Source organism: Ambystoma mexicanum, chromosome 5q (genome assembly GCF_040938575.1).
Source record: "Ambystoma mexicanum isolate Mex_15411 chromosome 5q, UKY_AmexF1_1, whole genome shotgun sequence".
NCBI classification, from domain to species: Eukaryota; Metazoa; Chordata; class Amphibia; order Caudata; family Ambystomatidae; genus Ambystoma; species Ambystoma mexicanum.
Window position 1 is genome coordinate 1,236,504,238 of NC_090933.1, and position 7,047 is coordinate 1,236,511,284.

At 46.9% G+C, this 7,047-nt stretch overlaps 1 non-coding gene across 1 annotated transcript; it reads left to right on the top strand.

The window, feature by feature from the left end:
* The first annotated feature begins 4,106 nt into the window (after positions 1-4,106).
* LOC138498994 (U1 spliceosomal RNA) lies at positions 4,107-4,268 on the top strand. The gene has a single exon (XR_011279061.1). It is a non-coding gene; the product is annotated as a U1 spliceosomal RNA (small nuclear RNA).
* Positions 4,269-7,047: the final 2,779 nt, after the last annotated feature.

Sequence of the window (7,047 nt, forward strand, 5' to 3'; positions counted from 1 at the left end):
GGGTACACAACTACTATTCAGTATCTGAATTTGTTGCACTATTCTCCCATGTCAGCGTAGTCAATATGAATCTCATAGAATGGCCCAGTAGGGCGAAGCAAAGTACCTCGCAGTTTTCGCCCTCAACTCTAACAAAAAGTACAGTTGGACACAAACATATTTGTACCAGTCCTCCTTTATGTCTGCAGCAATATTCTGCTTTGACACATGAGAAGGAAAGTGTAGTTGCTTGAACGCAATCAACACCAACTCATCGGACATCACCAATTTACCTATAGCCCCCTGGCACCACATCATGTCTGTTGGGGACTGAACACACCCTCTTTTGACCTACAACACTTCTTTCTCTGATGGAGCCCTACCTTGTAATTCAATTATTTCACTTATGGGCATGGATGTGTAAGGGGCTGGCAATTGTACCTGCATGTTTGCAACTTCAGGGTATTCTGCAATTTCCGGTAAGCGGGAGGTATGCTGTGTTTTTCCCTGCTGTATTTGCTGCAGCATTTTCGAGATACATTTTGTTTGTATTATTGGTGTGGGAGGCGCATTTCACCACTGCTGCTAGAGTTGTTCAGTTTAGGGCATGAATTAACCTGTTCAGCAAAGCCGCATTTTGTACAAGGGACCCATCTCCTCTTTTAAATCTCCTCCTCTTCCACTGTGCTAATCTACAATGCACCATAATGGTGACGTATGCCAAGTCGGAATAGATTGTCACTTGGCACCCCTATGAGGCTTCCGATGCTTCTATTAAGGCAATGGGTTTAGCTGTTTGGGCCGGCTAATGCATGGGTAACCTTTTCTGCACTATTGTTTCATATTCCCCATACACTAAAAGGACAACTGCCACTCCCACATGCCTCCTGCCCATCGCCCGGTCAATCCTTGCTGACCCGTCAATGAAGAACACTTCCCATCATCAAGAGCATAATCGCGTGCTTTTGGTATGTCCTTGTCCCGTCCCTCATAAGTCATATGCCATCATCGTCCGTGACAATCTCTGTCAAAAAGGTGGCTGGGGTCACAGTTTTACACCTCGCATAGAGCTCTTGGGTTATTTTCTTACCATAAATAGAAATAAGTTGACCCAGGTATAACATTTCCTGTTGGCAATATTGCAGTTTTGTTCTGTTTACCTTGTACCCCATGTCCCGGCAGGATAGCTCAGGGGCAATGTGCTTGCCTTGGAAGCAAGACTACAAGGAGTAGCACAGGTTCGATTCCTGGGTTCACGCTTAGAAACCTCTGGGTATAAAGCATGTTATAAATAACCTAACCTATCATATCATATCATAACAGTAAATGTTCAAATGATGTTGTAAATGTCCAATTGTTTATATGTTTGCCATTTTCATGCGAAAGCCCTTGACAAATGAAATTTGATTTTGATTTTGTCTTGCACACACAAAATGGTTGTCCTATCGAAAAACCTTTGATTCCGTGTGATGTAAATATTTTCTGTACTTTAGGTCAATGACCTCCCTTTTCTCTTGTTGCTAACTCTGAAACGTCCATTTTATTTTGACCTGTACTAACATTAGATAAAAAATAAGATTGATTCTACAACAGAGCTTGGAAATTTTTATTCTTCTTTGATGCAGAGGGTGATAAAAAACAGGAGTATTCTGTTAGCACCTATTTCTCTTGGACCTATTGAATTGTAATCATTGTTCACAACACTGTTCGTACATGGGTATTCATATTCCTTTTTAGCTGCTTAGGCCTGCCGCATGGGACAATGGGGTGGTTGTATCTATTTGGTGTGTTGGCCCTTTCGTCTTCTGCCTGAGTTGGGAACGGGGATGGGAAACTGTACTGATGCTGAAATACTACGATGTGTTATTGCTATTTCTGGAGCCTGGCCGCCCAAGGCCTCAATCTTAAAAAGGCCATAGTTCAGTGCTTCTTGACACATGACTAAACATTGCTCTCCTACCCTCCATTACTGCAAACTTATAATGTTCTCTAGCCCCTACAGGGCACCCTCTATCCCAAGGTTGTCCAACATACGGCCCGCGGGCCACAATGCAGCCCGCCAAGCCATTTTATGCGGCCCGCGAGGCTGTATATTGGACAACTCTTGAGTAAAAAAAAAAAGAATAATAAAATAAAGATTTTTTTTAATTTTTTTTTTTTAAATGTGCCTGTGCGCAAATCTGTTGCTTCCTTTGGTGACCCCATGGGGTCAACAGAGGTAGTTACAGTCCTCAGCCACGAAGCGTTAATTTATTTATTTATGCAATGTTTGTCGGATATCCGACAAACATTGCATAAATAAATAAATTTGTCAAGAAGATCTTGGTACTTGATGAGGCGGGAAGGAGAGACTAATTTGTATCACGGCATAGTGAGGCGTACCTCGGGAATACGATTCATTTTCAGTGAGCGCGGGTCCATACAATTGCCCAGTACTCCCACAAACTATGAACAATGGGATTAATATAGTAGCGATTACTTTGCATTTTTAATATCCCATTTCAGGCAAGTAGGACCCACCATGCAAGAGAGGAATGGGCTCCGGCCCAGGCATGTCTGTTCCTCTCTTGCATGGTGCTCTGAGGGGCAAAAGGCGAGCTGAGATGAGGGGAGGAGGTGGTGAGGTGAGGAGAAGAGAGTGCTGGCCCGGGCGAAGGATTATGTGGACAGGTGCTGTGCAGGAGTTCCTCTCAGCGTGGGCAGCACAGTGGATTCCTGAACCCCTGATTAGCCGTGGGCTGCTGCTCAGAGGGCCATTGTACGGAGTTACTTTCAAGGTTCGTCATCTCTGGACATATGTTCAGCAGGGGTTGCGGCAACACAGCCTGTCTGCCCCAAAAATCGTTCTTTTGAATTGCGAATGTCACCGAAGATGAACCTTTATCAGCTGAGAAACTTAACCTTTGCAGTGCTTTTTTTCCTCGTCTCGAGACAAAGAACAGCGGGAGCTCTGTTACGTTTACCTCTAAGCACAGTGCGGATTGATGAAAATGTCCATGCATTATACCAAGTACATTGGACATTATAGATGTGGCCAGTGGGGTACCAAAGCATGGCGAGTACCACATGTACAGCACAATATGTTACCCTAGTAGTGCCCCAATAACACACTGCAACCTGCAAATGGGCCTCAGTGGACCACCTGCCAAGGTTTCTGGAAGTTGCTTATGATCTTGATCTGTGATCTATGATATGATCTGATATGATAGGTTATTTATAACGCGCTTAATACCCATGCAGCAGTGATCCCAATCATAAAAGTGAAACAGGCAAGCCCAACAGGTATAACTTATTTTCACTCTTTTGGTAGAGCAGTCTGAGGGCAGCCTATACCCTTCAGGAGAGGTGTGAGCTGATACAGTTGCAACACAAAAAACAATAGTACTATATTCCAAAAATACCTTAGTTCTTGTCTTTTGGATCTCAGCAGAGCCAGGCTTTTCAGCATCAGACCAGAAGCATGGGTGCCTTTGCACTGGGCTGGGGTCAAGTCGGAGAGCAGCAGCATTGGGCCCCAATGATGCAGTTCTGTTTGGCAGTCATGCTGATTTGCGGGTAGAAAACACTAGGAACAGTAGGCTGTGCCAAGTGGATGGCACTGGAAGACTAAGTGACCTCGGGGCCCGGACAAGGAATACTTGCCTTTGGCGCTGTGCAGGCTCGGCTGACACAACACGGCATATGGTTACGGCAAAGATGTCAAAAATTCAGCATTGTTATTGAGCAGAACTCTGAGATTCAGCGGTGGTTGAGCGTCGAGGCCCTGGATGATTATGATGGTGTCAATTGGGCGAGCGCTGGGCAGCTCCACTCAGGAGGGCCATGGGCCCTTGTGGGGCCGACAGGCCTGTGGGCAGACTGCAACAGGCCTGCTCGAGCCATCCTGCTATTTATTCTAATCTCGGGCCGAGCAGGGCATGATGGGAGGAAGGAACTGCGCTACAATCTGCTCTTCTTCTGGGCTCTGCCTGCTGGAGCTTCCCCCTGCACGTGGGACAGGCAGCTCTGCAGATGCTCAGAGCTTCCGGGGGCTAGGGGGTTGGAGCTGGGTCAGGGCCTGCCTTCTCACCCTCGTTTAGCGGGGCTTCCCAGAACTGACCCAACCCCTGCCCTCTTGCATGCAACTCATACTTAGCTGGCAGGGGAGATTCTGATCTCAAGGGCAGATCTCCCAGGGTGAGGCTTACCCATTGCACATCAGATTTTCTGACCCCTGCTATGTTCCCAAATGCAGGATACACGACTGCATTATTTCGGGTAGTGTGGGACTGCGTTTGCGCTCTCCCCCTGATTTATTGGTGAAAGAAAGAAAAGGTAAAGTGTGCACTAGGCCTGCTAGGTTGAATACTTTAAGATTGTGCTCACATTGCTTTTCTTCAATTAGGTTCACCTTTGGGTGATCGCTTTTCCACATTTTGTCTGTTGAATTGAATTATGCTTATTTCATCACCACAGAAGTAATGTGTATTACAGAGATAAGCTGCCATATGTATTGGGCACACTGCACATGCTCAGGCAGCATCAATCATGCTTTGTACAGGACAATGTTGGCCTATATTGGGAACAGCCAGCATAGACATGTTGCTACAGGGGCATATTTTGGGTAGAACCAGCATGACAATGTGTTACATCAGTGACAGTGCTGTTTTACACTGTGGACACATTGATCATTAAAATGTGTTGTGTTGTAAAATGTTCTTTTCTGCTGTTGGTGACATGGAATTTTCATGTTCCCCTTTAGAACTGATTCTAAACTTATGGCTTTTTGGTCACCTTTTCTGCTGTAAAATTCACAATTTCAACCCCATATTTGAAATAAAATTCTTGGGGGGGTAACCCCCCCCAAACCCTCCCTAGAACCTTATAGCTCCTTCGCTGCGCTCGGACGCCCCCACTATTTCAGAAAAATATGAACACATAGACACTGAAAGAAATCACAGGCAACTAACCTTTGATCACTGCCCATGACATCAAAAGCTATCTTTGGGACTGCATGGCTATCACTGCCTGTGATGCTATTGTGTCAAAGGTCACACAATATCGCTTTTTAATATACTGCTTTGGGTGAGGTTGTTGACTTTTGGCTCGCCGGCCCACTGGGTGACAAAAAGTTAATGCTTCGGCCCCACATTCAAAAAGGTTGGACAAGCCTGCTCTATCCGATACAGTCACACACTTATGTCATGTCGGTCAGATAGCACAGTGAGCTAAGCACTCGCCCTGATATCTGTGTGCAGCCAACTGTGGCAGGTTCGAATCCCGGCAGGGTCAACTTAGCCTATCATTCTTCGGAGGTCAATAAAACGTGTACCACTCTGTGGGATAATAATGCCTTCTATTATTTGAACACTCTGAGACCTATGGGTGCGTAGCGCTATCTAAGAAATACATCATTATTATTATCATGTATCCCTAGTACACCTTTCTGAATCGTTTCGGAGGGCAGGGGTCTTGAAAATGCATCCCACAACTAAAATTCTATAGATGTAGAGGGCCAATACCCATCGAGTGCAGGGGGAAGCAGTGCCCCCGGCACCTAGAGTCACACCCACACTGCTGCTGCACACCGTAAGCTCCACCTTTCCACTTGGTAGTATTTTGCAGATGTAGAGGGCCAATACTCATCTAGTGCAGGGGGAAGCAGTGACCCCGGCACCTAGAGTCACACCCACACTGCTGCTGCACACCGTAAGCTCCACCTTTCCACTTGGTAGTATTTTGCAGATGTAGAGGGCCAATACTCATCTAGTGCAGGGGGAAGCAGTGACCCCGGCACCTAGAGTCACACCCACACTGCTACTGCACGTTGCAAGCTCCACTTGTCCACTTGGTAGTATTTTGCCGATGTAGAGGGCCAATACTCATCTAGTGCAGGGGGAAGCAGTGTCCCCGGCACCTAGAGTCACACCCACACTGCTGCTGCACACCGTAAGCTCCACCTTTCCACTTGGTAGTATTTTGCAGATGTAGAGGGCCAATACTCATCTAGTGCAGGGGGAAGCAGTGTCCCCTGCACTCAGAGCCACACCCACATTGCTGCTGCACACCGTAAGCTCCACCTTTCCACTTGGTAGTATTTTGCAGATGTAGAGGGCCAACACCCATCTAGTGCAGAGAGAAGTAGTGTCCCCGGCACTCAGAGCCACACCCACCCTGCCGCTGCACACTGTAAGCTTCACCTTTCCACTTGGTTTCCCCACCCATTGGTGTTGATTTCATATCTGGTTTTGTTTCTTTTAAAGTTAAGTTTCTTCATAGCTGCTCACAGATTTGAGTATTTTTTTTTACATTTTGAAGAATACATATGATTGAAAGTATCACCAGATTGCCTTCACTGTGTGACCATTTCTATTGCATTGCCCCTGCAGCCCCCCCTCACCCCCCCCCCCTCACTTAGGGGCACAGGAGTTGAGCAGGGAGATTGGTCACCACACCACGGGCTGTGTTGCCTCTCCACCTGCCCTGGCATGTGCAGAAGAGGTCCATTAACCTGGCTGGCTCCAGGCCAGCGAGAAATGGCATCACCCCCTCCCAGGGCTGAGGGTCGGGTTAACCCCAAGATGGGATGCAAAGGCATCCCTGGGCCTGTGGCCCACTCAGCCAGCACAAAACTAAGCATTACACCCACCCCAGAATGGCCTCATGCAGCATGGTTGGATCAATAATTATTCAAGGCAGTGCATATACTTTGTCCCACGGCAGTCCTTTGAGTAATGCATTTGACGTTACATAACACATCATTATCTTTTCAAAGTGCATCGTTTATTTTGAAATGCTATTATCATCAATCAAGACTGGAACCCTGCGCAACATGTGCAATTAAAGCCGTAACCGTCATAGTTGCATACATCAATTGCAGGCGCTGTCGTGTACCTGCGTTTGGGGTGCGCCGTCTCCATGCGCACGCTCCTAGAGGTACATGCTATTCAGCCGCCCGCCCTGTGGAGTAAAATGTAATTATTGACAGGGGTGTGGCATTGTGTGCCACACAGCGCCAGATTCTGAGCGCTCACCTTGCCCGGAAGAAGTCTCTTTATGTTTATTCATGTCTAGAGCCCACACAGCAGG